Source organism: Patella vulgata, chromosome 4 (assembly GCF_932274485.2).
Source record: "Patella vulgata chromosome 4, xgPatVulg1.2, whole genome shotgun sequence".
NCBI lineage: Eukaryota > Metazoa > Mollusca > Gastropoda > Patellidae > Patella > Patella vulgata.
The window spans coordinates 78,745,941-78,762,661 of NC_065882.2; the positions used below are offsets into that span (position 1 = coordinate 78,745,941).

The 16,721-nt window shown below is 38.4% G+C and overlaps 2 long non-coding RNA genes across 3 annotated transcripts in view; one reads left to right on the forward strand and one right to left on the reverse strand.

Annotated features, from left to right (window-relative positions):
• The window catches only part of LOC126819391 (uncharacterized), a 19,203-nt gene extending 5,601 nt beyond the window's left edge, over window positions 1-13,602 (reverse strand). The window contains exons 1-2 of one of the 2 annotated variants that reach the window (XR_007679596.2): window positions 13,510-13,602; window positions 942-1,106 (exon numbers count right to left, since the gene is read on the reverse strand). This is a non-coding gene — a long non-coding RNA (uncharacterized LOC126819391). Of the gene's footprint in view, window positions 1-941; window positions 1,107-2,541; window positions 2,681-13,509 lie in introns of those variants that run through there. The other variant, XR_007679595.2, reaches the window with a different exon arrangement.
• Window positions 9,187-12,228, forward strand: LOC126819398 (uncharacterized). The gene is made up of 4 exons (XR_007679606.2): window positions 9,187-9,240; window positions 9,975-10,055; window positions 10,495-10,554; window positions 12,156-12,228. It is a non-coding gene; the product is annotated as an uncharacterized LOC126819398 (long non-coding RNA).
• Window positions 13,603-16,721: the final 3,119 nt, after the last annotated feature.

Consider the following 16,721-nt stretch of genomic DNA (forward strand, 5'->3'; position numbering starts at 1 on the left):
TGATGCGGCTTAATGAGCTAGAAATATTTTTGTATATATTGGAAAAATAAATAAAGGCGTTTGACGTATTTGTAGTTAAAAATTATTTCCGATTTAGTGTAAATGGGTATTAAAATGACTAAAATGCAGCATTCTCTCCGAAGCAGTTATGTCTTATGTAAACAATGCACGCGCCATTCAGCCAATGATTCACACCGCGTGCTGTGACAGCACGTGTTAAGGCAGTCATCTATGACAGAGATATTATACGAGACTCGTAATTCTCTGTGAAACAGATTGGGAAAATGGGACTAACAGTGGTTTGGGTATAACACATGGGAACAATGGAATTATTGGCTGAAAATGGTTGTCTGCTCCAACGGCGGATCTAGAGGAGGGATTGGGTGGCTCCGAACCCCACCCTGCTTAAACAAATTGTAAAACAACACTTTATGAGAAGTGTCACGTCCGTGTGCTTCATCCTTTATCATCAGATGGTGGGACGGGATTGGCATTCACAGCGTGAAATAATGATTTAGACATGTGTTATATCACAATAATGTTTTACATCAATAAATTTAAAACACAATGGGATCCTATTAATTCATAATAAAAATAGACATCAAACGGGATGTTGGATTTCTCTCTTTAAACATCTTAATACGTATGTATGCCTACGTAATTTAGAGACGATAATGGCATCGTACATTGTCAACTCTCAAATTTCCTTAACAGGAGTCTGGCAAACCCCCTCCTGCAAAAATTCCTGAATCAGCCCCTGAGCTCACACTAGGTACAAAACAAGAAGCGCTGCATATTTGATAGAACCCGTATCTTGCCCTAGTAATTACAAGACAACAGCGGTCCCTGTTATCGACAATAGGTTACTGTGTTCCTCTTAAGCTATATAAATGTAGCTATAATGTTCTTGGTTATATATTCACAGGGTAAACCATACTCACTGTTAATATGGTTTCTTCTAGGTTTAACAATTCACTAAAAGATTCCAAATTCTCCCTAGTTTCTTTAATGTAATTTTCTGCTAACACCAGTTTCTCTAGAGTATTTCTGTAGGCTGTTTGTAGTCGTGTTCTCTCATCTTGTCTAACATGTAGACTGGATACAATCTGAGGGAGAACAATAAACTTTACATAGAATCAAAATTAATTTTGTGACTAGCAAAATATTTCAGTAATCTGAATGAGAAAATATTTCATTCAAATCTCACAAATCATGAAATTGGGTTTAATTTAATACTTTTCTGCACTGAGTGGACTGATGGATGTTATATGAATTCAGATTGTCAGAGATTCTCTTACTTGCACGGGGGGTTGGATGGCTGAATGGTTAGCGTGCGCGCGCTGTATCATAAAGTCTGTCATTGAGTCGACTGGCGTGGTTTCGAATCCCCGGTTGTACGTGGCAAGGAGTCGGGTCGCCTGTCTAACCTCGTGGGTTTTCTCCGGGTCCTCCGGTTTCCTCCCACTGCTAAAGAACCCTACGCGCAAGCGAATTATGTAAACAAAATTAAAAAAACCATATGTTAGTCCCGAAATGACCTAGTTTGTGTCGAGTGGACGTTAAACCCCATTTCTCTCTCTCTCTCTCTTACTTGCACGCCATTGTGTACAGGGGACAATTGTTTTTTTTGTTTGGGTTTTTTTTTTGGGGGGGGGGGGCTGAATATACTTGGACCCCCCCCCCCCCCACACACACACACACACACACAACATTTACATAGTAGGCCCTAACTCCTACTTATTATTAGGGTTAGTTAAGATTCTATCTGTATAAAACCTGTACATATCCCAATATGTTGGTGTGATAGTTTAACCCCGTAAAATATGCCAAAACAGTGTTTACAGAAGACTGAAACTTTAAAAAAAAATTATGGGGTGCCCCCGCCCCCTGTGGGAGGGTTACGCTCCCACACTCTCCCTATCGCGCTACTTCGGCGTCACAGATTGTCAACATTTTATATAATTTCATTTGCGGACCCCCCAATATATATTTCACGGCTACGCCTCTGGGTGTGGGTGAGCGTGCGTGTGTGCGTCTGTGTGGGGGTGGGGAGGGGCGTCTATTCGGCAATCCCTTGTATAAGCTACCCCCCCCCCCCCCAGCAAATAAATACAAACAATGTAGAATAGTACAGAACGGCTCTGTATAGCTACACAGAACAAATATAATATATGAAGTCCCAAAATTAACAGAACGGCAAGTTTGATAGAAAGCTGTAAACTAGGCGAATATGGCACAGGACACTATCTATATGACATAATAGCACAGTCGCAAAATTGCCAGAGGACAACATATAAGTTGTATCAGGTGTTTCAGAAAGAATATACCACGCCCCTTGCAGGACACCTGTCCCAATTGTTTATAGCCCTGACAAAATATATATTTTAACCTATAAATCAACAAATAACCTAACAACATTTCAAGTTTGGTCTCTTGTTCCCACAAGCTTCTCTGATGACGATGAATTAAGCAGCTGAGAGTATGTGAAACTGACCCCGAAGATACAGCCTGGTTGGAGTGTAGATTAGAATAAACTCCTACCTGGACTATACACAGAATGTAACATGGTATCCGAGTCTTAACACAGAACATCGTGTGATCACTTCAACAACAGCAAACAACTTCTAAGACTGAATAGAAAGTATTCAGGATAAAACTGTGGCAGAATGGTACATGATTATATTTAAAGGGACAGTTCAGTTAATTACCAAGTGGTCATTAAATTACAGATAATCAAAATTGGTCCATGATTATATTTAAAGGGACACTACCGTCAAATATAAATTGACCACGCCTTCTGTGCTTTTATATACAATTCATCAAAATTTTTGATTGTTCAAATTGTCAAATTAGTCTATATTATATTTAAAGGGACACTACCGTGAAATATAAATTAATCATGTCTTCGGCCCTTTTATATACAATTAATCAAAATTGTTGATTTTTCGAATTGCCAAATAGGAAATGAAATAATCTTTAGCGTCCTATTATTCTGCATGGGTCATACAAGTTGCTATGAAGAAAATTTTCCCCGGGCAGCGGCACAACGGCCTACTCTTATAGTAAATTTCAACTGCCAAGGACTCTTTTACGTGCACGCTAATGTATACACCGGACCTCCGTTTCTCGTCCAATCTAAACGATATCAAGTCCTCCGCCCTGTACCACTGACAAGGGGAAATCACGCCGGAAAATCCTGATGAACTTTCTCTGTCAACACCGGGAGCGAACTCGCGACGCCCATGCAACCGTCTTACTCACTTAGCCACTGTGGCTCCTTATCAAATAGGAAGTTGTCAATGAACAAATAAGTTGTGTCATGTCTTGCTAATTTTATTGATAAATTCCCATGATAGGAATATGATTATTACGCTGTATAAAAAAAAATCGGCTCTCCGTTTCCAAAAAAGTCTTTGGGTCTTCTGAACTAATCACTTATCTTAAAAGGTGGCACGTGACATGGGGATATAAAATGGGGTAGAGGGATATGTCTGCGTTTCCAATTTTATAATTGATAAAAAGTACAACCCAGATGAGAGTTGGTTACTAAGCAAATCAAACATCAAAATGTAAAACAGTTCAATTGCCTTGTCTGGATGTCAAAATACTGTCATTGATTGTAAAGGACTTAATAATCGCGAGCAAGTGTCACTGCCCACAGTAAGTACGATTATCCAGCTAAACCCCAAGGAGATTGAAATTTTTCTAACCGTGCTTCGGGTAGTTCCGCAAGGCTTGGTTCCACAACTCCGATGGCAAAACTACAGAAAATATATCAGAGACCTCCCCTTTTAACTATACCGCTTTAAAATACAGATGTGACGTCATCCTTTGATGTTGGAGTACCATTATTTCAAATAATCGTACGGGCAATGTGCCAAGCGTAACTTGGTAAAATATTGAACTCGAGTGACGTATTTCATTGCAAAGCACGTGCAAGTGTCTGTATTTTAAGTTGATTAATGGTCTCGAGCTTAAGACATTGCGTAATATATTGTAAAAACATTCGGACTTACGGCCCTCATGTTGTTACAATATATTACTTAATGTCTCGCTCTCGACCATTAAACAATACATAATTATATGATGGTCGTATAAATGGCTCTACATTAGCCCAGTTCAAAGGCTAGTACATAATTTTCATATTTACGACCTTTTCATTTAAATAACAAATTTAATCGACAACAATTATATATTGGTAGTATGAAATTCCTTCAGTAATAATTAATATAGGCCTACATTTAAAGAGCAATTGTCATTCTCACCATATATGTAATTAATTATGAATATACCCCACATATAACGTTTAATAGTCGGAGAGAATGGCATATTTTGTGGGAAAAAATTCCCACTAAAATGATTCCTGATTTTTCTGAAACTATAGGATGGGTAGTGTTCCAATAAAATTCCCCCCGTTAATCGGCCTTGGGGAAAAAAAACAGCCATTTTTAGGTTTGGTATCCGAACTTTTGTAAAATTTCAGTTTTTGGGCCCCTGATTGGTCAATGGTACTTTGTATGGTGTCGATATATAGGTTTTCCAAAGATTTATAAATGGCGTTTTTACCAAGTCCAAAAATTCCTGAGGTGGTGTCGCACGCTGTAAACGCGTGAGTGAATAGTAAGTTCTTTCTAGTAGACTCGGCAAGATTATCACATATTGTCTTAATACTATACATTTCTACCGTTTTGGTTGAAATATCTCGATCATTAGAATTAAAGAATATTAAAGTGGTCAAGTGTACTGCTGATGCTGATACAAGAGTCGTCCATGAAGCATTAGACTATGCAGCAAATGATCAGTCCGTCATTGTGGTGGTCAATGACACTGATATATTGATCATGCTACTATACCATTGGAAACCTGGGATGGACAAAAAAAATCAGAATGTATTCAACCAAAACGGTAGAAATGTAAAGTATTAAGACAATATGTGATAATCTTGCCGATCGAGTCTACTAGAAAGAACTTACTATTCACTCACGCGTTTACAGCGTGCGACACCACCTCAGGAATTTTTGGACTTGGTAAAAACGCCATTTATAAATCTTTGGATTCAAATGATAAGCTCAAGCAACTGGGTGGAATAATATCTGACTCTGATAGTAACGGTGAAGAGATAGCTAAGGCTGAGTGCGAGGTTTCCTGTATTCTTTATGGTGATAAAAACAATACCGGGTTGACTAAGTTGCGTCATATGAAATTCAATCAGATGATGTGTGTGATAAAAATACTATCGATGCGGCCCGCTTGCCACCTACTGAACGTGCAGCTAAGTATCATACACTGAGAGTTTATCAGCAAATTATTGTTTGGGAGAAACTAAACGAGACTATCTTAGATCCTTTGCTATGGGGATGGAAGGTGGTTGATGGCCAATTTAGGCCAGTGCCAACTGACCTTCCCCCTGCACCAGATAATGTTTTAAATTTTATTCGATGCAAATGTAAATCAACCAAAAATTTATGCGGTACAAATTACTGTACTTGTAAGAAGAACGGGATGAAATGTGTTGCTGCGTGTGGGGGCTGCCACGGGGAAAGTTGTAAAAATGCAGAACAGATTGATTTGGAGGAATAAATTGGATGCGAGTATTTTTTGTATTTTTATTTTGTAATTTGGCCTATGTAATCTTCCAGTGGTAGTAGGCCCATATTAGTGTCTTAGCTATTCAATAACTAGATTCCATTCTACTAGTTTTGGGCCAAATTAAGGCAAATATGGGCTATTGGGCCATCTTATCTACAGAATACCCTTAGAATCGGACTCAGCGCCCCTAAAAACCTATATTTTGACACCTCACATGTACTACAAAATAATTATGAAAAAAATCACAAAAATCGGATACCAAACCTGAAAATATGGTTACCATGGTAACCGTACGACAAAATAAACATTCTCCGACCCCGAAAACCTATATATCGACACCATACAAAGTACCATTGGCCAATCAGGGACCGAAAAACTGAAATTTCACAAAAGTTCGGATACCAAACCTAAAAATGGCTGTAATTTTTTTTCCCCAAGGCCGATTAACGGGGGGAATTTTTTCTGGAACACTACCCATCCTATAGTTTCAGAAAAATCAGGAATCATTTTAGTGGGAATTTTTTCCCGCTAAGCAGGCCATATGGAGTCAGCCTCCTCAACTATAACTGATATTGAAAATCCAAGAACTGACCTGTTTACAGTAAAATATTTTTCACGAACGTTCGCCTAACTCCGTGAATACCACAGGCACTTGAAGAGATTACTACTGTTAATCCCGAATCACTGGAATTGTTACTAACCTTCCAGGAACCACTCAATAATTTCGCGTAGGGGTCTTTAGCAGTGAAAGTAAACCGGGGGACCCGGAGAAACCCCACAGTAGTAAGATTTTCTGGCGTGGTTTCCCCTTGTCAGTGGTGCAGGACGGAGGACGTGACATCGTTTGGATGGGACGAAACACCGAGGTCCCATGTATACATTAGCATGCACGTAAAAGATTCCTTGGCAGTTGGAATTCACTATAAGAGTAGGCCGAATCGCCGCTGTCCGGGAAAATTTTTCCTCATAGCACCCTGTATGACCCATGCAGAATAGTAGGACGTTAAAGCCTATTACATTTCCTATTAAATTTGACAGTTTGAATAATCAAAATTTTTGATGAATTCGTCGCTTTTCTGGCGAACCGAAATATTTAAGTATTGAGAATTATGCGTTCTGTTGTTATCTCTGTAGCCATCAAATATTAACATTTATTTATGATTTAATATTTCATACATATACATCAGAACACGGAACGTCATTTACATAAACGTTATTATTTGATGGACATAGAGATAACATCAGAGCGCAAATTTCAAACGCATAATTCTCAATACTTAAATATATCAGATTCGTCGGTTCGCCAGAAACGCGACGAATTGTATATAAAAGTACAAAAGGCGTGGTCAATTTATATTTCACGGTAGTCTCCCTTTAAATTTTATCATGGACCAATTTTGATTATCTGTAATTAAAAGACCAATTGGTATTTAAATGAACTGTTAAAAATAATCATTGATCATTCTGCCACAGTTCCATCCTGACTACTTTCTATTCAGTCTTAGGAGTTGTTTGCTGTTGTTGAAGTGATCACACGATGCTCTGTGTTAAGACTCGCATACCATGTTATATTCTGTGTATAGTCCAGGTAGGAGTTTATTCTAATCTACATTCTATCTAAGATGTATATTAGGGTTCAGTTTCACGTAGGCTTCGCTGCTTAATTCATCGTCATCAGAGAAGCTTGTGGGAACAAGAGACCAAACTTGAAATGTTGTTAGGTTATTTGTTGATTTATAGGTTAAAATATATATTTTGTCACGGCTATAAACAATTGGGACAGGTGTCCTGCAAGGGGCGTGGTATATTCTTTCTGAAACACCTGATACAACTTATATGTTGTCCTCTGGCAATTTTGCGACTGTGCTATTATGTCATATAGATAGTGCCCTGGCTGTGCCACATTCAGCTAGCTTCCAGCTTTCTATCAGCCTTGCCATTATACTACATTGTTTGTATTTACTTACCGGGTCGGTATTTTCACTAGTCACATATCTTATTATACAGCAGATTGCCGAATAGAGCCCCCGGTCCACACACACTCATCCGTCCTTTTGGATGACGGAGCAGTAATTATTCAGTAAGAAACCTATTCGCTAACCGGTCTTGGACGACAAAGTTCCTCGGGATATTCCGACGCCGTTTCCCCTTGTCAGTGTTTCAGGATCGGGTCGTGGCAAGAACGGTGTCTAGTCTTTCGGATGGGTCAAAACTATTTGAGAATTGGAATTCATAGAACATTATGGTATATGCCCATCTTCATCAGGCCAGTGCATAAACGTTAAACCCTTTTCATAATATTTGAGATTTGAATGAACTATTTTCTAATTTATTGATCAGAAGATTACTGAAATATTTTGCTATAGAAAATGGAATAGCCCCTCATCGCCCAACCCTCTAGAATGTTATATAGAAAATTACACTGTTAATCTATGACCTTTGGCTAAGGGTATACTTCGACCGACAGCCCACTAATGCCATCGTTAAACAGATAACGGAACCCAACACCTCCGTTAAATATAACGGCAAGTTAACGATATGTTAAATGTTAACGGAGCTTTGAGCAAGCGGCCCCAGATTGAATTATTTTGCTAGTAACAAAATTAATTTTGATTTTATGTTAAGTTTATTGTTCTCACTCAGATTGTATCCAGTCTACATGTTAGACAAGATGAGAGAACACGACTACAAACAGCCTACAGAAATACTCTAGAGAAACTGGTGTTAGCAGAAAATTACATTAAAGAAACTAGGGAGAATTTGGAATCTTTTAGTGAATTGTTAAACCTAGAAGAAACCATATTAACAGTGAGTATGATTTAACCTGTAAATAAACCAACAAAGAACATTATAACTACATTTATATAGCTAAAGAGGAATACAGTAACCCATCGTCGACAACAGGAACCGCTGTTGTCTTGTAATTACTTGGGCAAGATACGGGTTCTACCAAATATGCAGCGGATAGTACAGTTGCTTCTTTCGTTTCTGTATCTAGTGTGAGCTCAGGCGCGGATTCTGGAATTTTTACAGGAGGGGGTTTGCTAGGTTCCTGTTAAGAACATTTAGACAATTGACAATGCATGATGCAATTATCGTCTCTAAATTACGTAGGCTAAGGTAGATTTTTAAAGAGAAAAATCCAACATCCCGTTTGATGTCAATTTTTATAATACATTAATGGTATCACATTGTAATTCAAATTCATTGATGTAAAGCATTAAGTGTGATATCTCACATTTCTAAATCATTATTTCGCGCTTTGAATGCCAATCCTAACCCACGGATAAAGCACACGGGCGTTACACTTCTCTCATAAAGTGTTGTTTTACAATTTGTTTAAATTAGTTGAGCAGGGTGGGGTTCGGAGCCACCGAATCCCCCCTCTGGATCCGCCCCTGGAGCTGACAACCATTTTCAGCCAATAATTCCATTGTTCCCATGTGTTATACCCAAACCACTTTTAGTCCCATTTTCCCTGCAATTTCTCACCTCCTTGAATATTCTCGAAATTCCCTCTTCTCCCTCTAACAGACTATGCCGACAGTTTGAAAACCGTGTCTCTATGATATAAACTGTATTCTTTTTGTGTTTCAGGGAGAAACAGATAAAGACAACGATAAAGATAACAAAGAAACAGTATCAGATGGGGTAAGTGGTTTGTATTGAATTTCAGATTGATATCTGGTCCACAATAGTTCATTATACTGGTAAAATATTTAGCTTATAACATCATGTTTATTACAACATCATGATTAATTATACTGGAAAATATTTAGCTTATAACATCATGTTTAATTATATTGGTGAAATATTTAGCATGTTACATCATGTTTATAACATCATGTTTAATTATACTGGTGAAATATTTAGCAGGTTACATTATGTTTATGACACCATGTTTAATTATACTGGTGAAATATTTAGAAGGTTACAATATGATCATGATTAATTATACTAGTAAGCTTACTCTTCCGGACACCTGTTACCACTGTTTGTCGTGTATTTTGTACACGGTGAGCAGTCCATTTGCTGATTACACATTTAGCCTATACCGTTTGTTTTGGGAACACAACCTGTGTAGGCTGTCATTGATAGTCCATTGGCCAATCACGCTATTTTACCGAGATTTCGCCTAATAGTTCGGATGCAGCTATGGCGGGTGTGGCGACAGGCAGGGTAAGCTTACTCTTCCGGACACCTGTTACCACTGTTTGTCGTGTATTTTGTACACGGTGAACAGTCCATATGCTGATTACACTATTTTGACTTACACTATTTTGCCTATACCGTTTTTTTTTAGGACTTCGAATTTTGTCTAATGGTTTGGATTGTTCGTACTTGGTTTTATTTTATTTAGCACGTTTCGCATTTTTATTGTATAGATGTCAGATGTATATGAAATACTTGACAGTCGAAATGTTTGGAAGAGAATTGAGAACGGGACTCGACCACAACACACAACGGTAAGTAATATAAGTATTTAAAACACAAAGAGCTGATCCTGTGAGGTCATGTGGCGCCATTTAGATATGGTGTTTTCATTATGCTTGGATCCTGTTAAGTGCCTGTCGGGTGATAATATTTACTGAATAAATGGGTGAGCCCCTCGGGTCCACCCTGCTAAGTATAACCTTTGGTCTCATCTTGTAGCGGAAGGGGAGCCACGATAGCTCAGTGAGTTGGGGCGTAGCGAGTGGTTCAACGCGTATGTTTTATTAAATTATAAGGTACGCCAATGAGTTAAGTGGCGTGGGTTCGATTCCAAGCTTGTTGTGGTAACAAATAAGGTCACCTGTTCAACCTCCTGGGTTTCCTTCTTCCATCATTATCGAATCCAATAAACAAGCAAATCAAAGCCTTTCAAACGCTGTTTGTGAAATTTTATGTATTTTTTATTTATAGAGTCTTCAATCTGATAATAAAAATATGGAATTAAATCTGGAGGACAAACAGCTAGAAGAGGTAAATATTTCAAGTATAGGTTGTGATTTGTTGTCTAGTTTAAACTTAATTTACTGGCATTCTGACAGGCAACATGCGAATTATTTACTGGTATTTAATTTGTATCTTTGGACAGATCTATCCCATAAATTAATAGGGTCGTTAGTAATGAAAACCTGGAGGTAGCGGGTTCGATTTATTGATAACTTTATCCCCATAAATTAAGGTGGTCGTGAGTATGGGAGTCGATCGCAAACCTGGAGGTAGCGGGTTCGATTTATTGATAACTTTATCCCCATAAATTAAGGTGGTCGTGAGTATGGGAGTCGATCGCAAACCTGGAGGTAGCGGGTTCGATTTATTGATAACTTTATCCCCATAAATTAAGGTGGTCGTGGGTATGGGAGTCGATCGCAAACCTGGAGGTAGCGGGTTCGATTTATTGATAACTTTATCCCCATAAATTAAGGTGGTCGTGAGTATGGGAGTCGATCGCAAACCTGGAGGTCCCGGGTTCTATCCCGGGGTTTGGTCGAGAAATTTCCTCGGGATTTTCGGGCGTGGTTTCCCTTTGTCAATAGTGCATTGCAGAGTGCCTGGCGTAATAACAGATGTCAAGGGTACGCCTCTGTGACCGAGTGGTGTAACGACTGAGCTAGATCATAAACTCTGTTATCTGTCTTAAGTCTAGGAGTAAAGGTCGCCTGCATAATCTCATAGCATAATTCACCCCTCCTAGCACATAGCATGCTGAACATCCCTCTTCATCGGTTACCCATAAATCAGCAAATCAAATTCAAAAAACCTTTACTGACTTTTAAAGCACCCCACAATCAAGCGCCACAAGATCTACTTACTCCATATGAATCCAGTAGAACCTTAAGATCACTTATAAACCTGTAACGGTAATTCTCTTTGATCTTTGGGGTATATTCTATGCCCGGAATAACTTGAGGTCTGAAAGTCGGGGTCGGCTTTGGATATATACAGGGGAATTTGGGGTTATTCTTCTGAAAGTTTTTCTTCCAAACTGTAACAGGTTATTCTTCCAGGGTAGGGTTTTTTCTCCATAAGAAAGCATGATCTAAGGTTTTTCTTATGGGAATTTTGGGATATTCTCATTTTGCGTACATGTAAACATAGACGGTTTATAAGCTAGATAAAGTCCTTCAGAAAAAACCATCGACAGAAAAACCTCGGCCTACCGGCCTCGGTTTTTCTTTTTCTTGAGTTATTTTCTTCAGTCTTTCTTTCCCCAGCATAACCTCAATCTCATGCTTTATCCTACACGGAACAACCCTGCCTCTGGAATTCTCTACCCTAAGACATCAAAGAATCAAAAACTCTAGACATCTTCAAGTCACACTTGAAGGCACATCTATTTGACGAAAATAAACACTAAAATTATCCACATTAGCTTTAAAGCTCATTAGGAATCTTATCGAAGTATTGTTTGCACTATACAAATTATGCATTGATTGATTGATTGATGTCGTTTCAATTGTTTCTCTGCAAATCGATGGGTGGGGTAGCTTCCCCCGTTTAAGTAAATGAAATTAACGTGATAATATAGTATTACAGACCACATAACAGTTTTTTGGTTATATTTTGGTTGTGATCAGGATATGTCCCAGGTTAATATCAGTGAAATGAAAGTACGCTATTGGACAGATGAAGTCAGGGATTGGTTTGTTGTTTGCTGTGAATTGGAACTGAATGCTACTGCTCCCAGAATAACGGTGGATTTATTACTATCACTACTCCACTACCCTGTGACCATCTTTCCTGATACGTGCGGTAAATATTTATATCAAATATCCAGTATTCTATAACCCTCTTTACTGATACGTGTGGTAAATATTTATAATTTCATGTAGCCACTACTCTGTAATAACCATCTTTACTGATACGTGTGGTAATATTTTTACTGATTCTGTTAAATCGTCACACGTTGATATGAAAATCGTATGTCCGTATTTCCACATGGAAGAGGTAAAATGCAAAAGGTTATAAGGTCCGTGCAGTGGCAGTGTCGGATAAATGCACGTGGATACCCCGAGCTAGGTGTCCTTAAAACAGAGAAAAAGAGAGGGAGAGAAAAAAAATGAGGTTTAACGTCCACTCGACACAAACTAGGTCATTCGGGACTAAAATATGGTTTAATTTTATTTCAATAATTCTCTTGCGCGTATGGGTCTTTAACAGTGGGAGGAAACCGGGGGACCCAGAGAAACCCCATGAGGTTGGACAGGCAACCCTACTCCTTGTCACGTAGAACCGGGGTTTCGAAACAACGTGCTAACCACCCTGCCATCCCCCCCCCCCAAAAAAAAACTTAACAGTATATGATGATGCAGTAAGAACGCCACCCCGATCTGACGGGGGTATTAACAACATATGATGACGAGAAAACCCAAACATAACACTAGAAATAAATGTTTTGTTCTCATCGTTACCCACAAAATGAAAGTAGATTATTGCGGAAATCTTGGCAACGAATACAAGTTTGTTTAATATTATATACTCATAGTATATATGTTAACGGGGTTTATTAAGGAAGGAGACAGCTTCGAACCTAGATAATGAAACCTTGAGCGGACGTAAAACCCAACAAACGAACGGACGAACGAAAGAGTTGATGTTTTTTTGAATGTTTTTAAACATTAAAATGGTTCAAGGGAAGTAACTCTTATTTATACTCGGTCAAAGCCAAAAGGTCACATTTCGATTGCGAGTGTTAAGTCTATACCCGTTGAATCGATTATTGATTGGAATAAAATGCGATCAAGTTCGAATGCGAGTGTAAACGTATTTTCCAATTGAAATAAAATGCGATCAAATTATTTTTATATATTTTTGTTCTATTACAGAGTATGGTGTCTGCCTTATAGATTATAAAGTGGGCAACCTCCATAAACTGATATTTGTACAAAAACTCTACTCCCAACCAACCATTAATTCACAATATCAACTGACCTTTCGCTTTACCCTCTCACATGCCGATCACATGTCAATAATCTTCCAGTTTCACGAAATTTCAAGTGAACTAAAATCCCACCAAGTCAAACAGGAAGTGATTCCGAAATACTCAGTACAATACATCAACCAATCCAGTGTAGCCTATGATCCACATGAACAAGCAAAGATACGTTTGTTTTCAAAGATAAGGGCGGACGAGAAAGATTTAGTAGGTTTCGAATCCTCATTTTTATTTAAGACTGATGAATGGACTTACAGGAACGATGAACTCCCAGATGATGCATTCGAATGGTCTAAAGGGATGGTCATGGCGAAGTATTCAATAGATCATTCTGATTACTTTACAAACAATGGGTTGTATACAACTAAGACTCAATTTCGATCATATAACGACAATCCGAGTTTACGATGGTTTTTGGGTGTAAAGCGAATATATCGAGTTTTCCCAAACAATCAAACGAGGCCAAACATGGTTTCAAAGAACTCGGTAGAATGTCCGAATCAAAATTATATGGTATGGATTGACTCGCGATTTTCTTTAGATTGTAACGTGTTTGGGTTTAGTAACCCAAGCGTGACGGTTTATAAAAATATAAACGGAATTACAACTGATGATTTTCCTGGTTTTGAGATTCTGAAATTAACCAACAATGATACGATGAAAATCATAATGACGACATATAGCATGCAGCCAGAAGATGGAGGCGAGTACGTCATCAAAGCAGCTGCTAATAATATAACTGTATCTGAGACGGTAAACCTAGATGTCTCTGAACTCACATAGTAAATTCTTAAAATGTGATATAATTTAGTAAAGTTTTTAAAATGATGCTTGAAATGGTGCATGTCCATAATATAATTACAGAACATCAATAAAGGAATATGAAAAAAACCCAGGTTTTCTGTAGATTAACCGGATAAATAATTATCAGGGGCCGGTTGCTTAAAACTAAGTTATTGTAACGATCCGTTACATCCAAGGGCAGACGGATAACTTTACCTACAATTCATTTCTACATTCTGGTTACCGGTACATTAAACATTTTTTGCAAAATGGCCGACATTACTGCAAAAGACAAAAAAGAAAATCAAGAAGCAAGAATTTTACAATTGAGGAAGAAAATCTAATCCAATCCTTGGTTCTGCTCCTAAACTGGCCTACTGCCAAGGGATCTTTTACGTACACGCCTATATGTACACGGGACCTCGGTTTTTCGTCCTATCCGAACGACTAGACAGCTGTCCTTGTCACTCCCTCGCATCACTGACAAGGGGAAACCACGCCGGAAAATCTGGGTGAACTTTCTCTGCCAATGCAGGGATCGAACACCCAACCTCTAGGCTAGCAAGCCAGCGTCTTACCCACTTAGTCACGTGATCCCCAATCCTTGGTGGAACAACATAGTCTCATTATAAATTCAAAATTGTCTAATGCGATTACAAATCGTAAAAAAAATGAAATATGGGAAAATATTACACAAAAGGTAAATTTGCAAGGTGTTGCCTCACGAAGCATAAAAGAGGTCAAAGACAAATGGGGCAACATAGCACAAAAGGCTAGAAAGGTTTTTACGTCCTACAGGACCAGCCAACACAAGACAGGCGGGGGAGCCCCACCAAAAGATATAAGTCAGAGAGAGAGAGATAAATGGGGTTTAAAGTCCACTCGATACAAACTAGGTCATTTCGGGACTAACACATGGTTCAATTTTATTTCAATAATTCGCTTGCATGTAGGGTTTTTAGCAGTGGGAGGACCCGGAGAAAACCCACGAGGTTGGACAGGCGACCCTACTCCTTGTCACGTACAACCGGGGCATCGAAACCCCGCCAGTTGACTCAACGACAGGCCGCGCACGTGCTATCCATTCGGCCATCCACCCCCTCCATTCAAAGAGAATATACATGTAGATATAAACTTACGGAAACATAATGATAGCTAATCTGCAGACGACCTATCTTAGTTCAATAACAAACTAAGTCCAAACCATCCATAGACATAAATGTCAATGCTACCACCCAATGATCAAATTTGGCCGCAGATCAGTAAGGGTTTCCCCATTGACTTTAATGTTAATTCTCGTCTCTTAGACCGGCTCTAACTTTTTCCCAAATTTTCGTTGGGTAGAACGCTTTCTTCCACAGATGGAGCAACATGCGGCAACCTCTTGCCCAAAAGCACGTATGGGGTTCACCATGAAAACCTTGAGATACACAAGCTGGAAGCAGAGACAAGTAAACATGCAATTTTTGACCCTACATTTCAACCTAACCAGCCTCTCAACTCTTGTATCCTTCCGCCTCAAAATCATTCACCAAAACATGGCAGAAAATGTATTTTCAAACCCTTTTCTTCGTTTCTACTTCAAAATGTCAACCAAAAAAATTGCTATGCAAAAGGGGAGAAAAGGGAAAGGGAGAGTAAGCATCAAAAATAACTTTCGCCAATATTTGAGTTCTGTGAAAAAGTTAGACAAGTTACAAACAAATTACACAGAAAACATTCATAAGCTGAATTTTTTTTCAAAAATATAATTTTTTACTGCCATGTCATGAAAAATATACAAAATTTACATGTAGCGTCTTTCAAAAAACCTCAATAATTTTCCATTTTTTAGATAGCCAAAGGCAAGGAATATATTTTTAGAAACCCTGTACAATATGCAAACAGAAAAATCACAAATCAGCTGCATTGATTGTAATATTAGACATCTATACTAAAACATGTATCCCCGCCCCCTAAACATGTCACTGACTGAATCAATCTAATCTTTGGTTGCAGTTGCAGAAGTAACATCACAAAAGGAATCTGTCCAACCGCTATGTTTTACCATCCCTGGCTTACATATATGTACCTATAAACTAAAATATGTGCACTAAATATGAATTATGGTTAAAAATAGGGATTGATGAAAGAAAAAAATGCCATATTTGGTCTATGACCACCACTCTCTAACAAAAGGGCCACAGAATACACAATTTTCACAAATTTGGGAATATTTCAATGTTTTCAACATCTCAAGGCTCAGAGGCACCATACAAATCTTTATTGCAATTCTTGTGCTGATGCAAGATGTCTGGACCTTACATCAATTGCCTGAAAAAATGAAGTCCAAAAAGTAGTTATGAGAGAGTTGACAAGATGAAGGAGGCCTGAAAAGGAGCGAAATTAACATTTTACTGTTCTATAAGTAACATAAATGCAACAA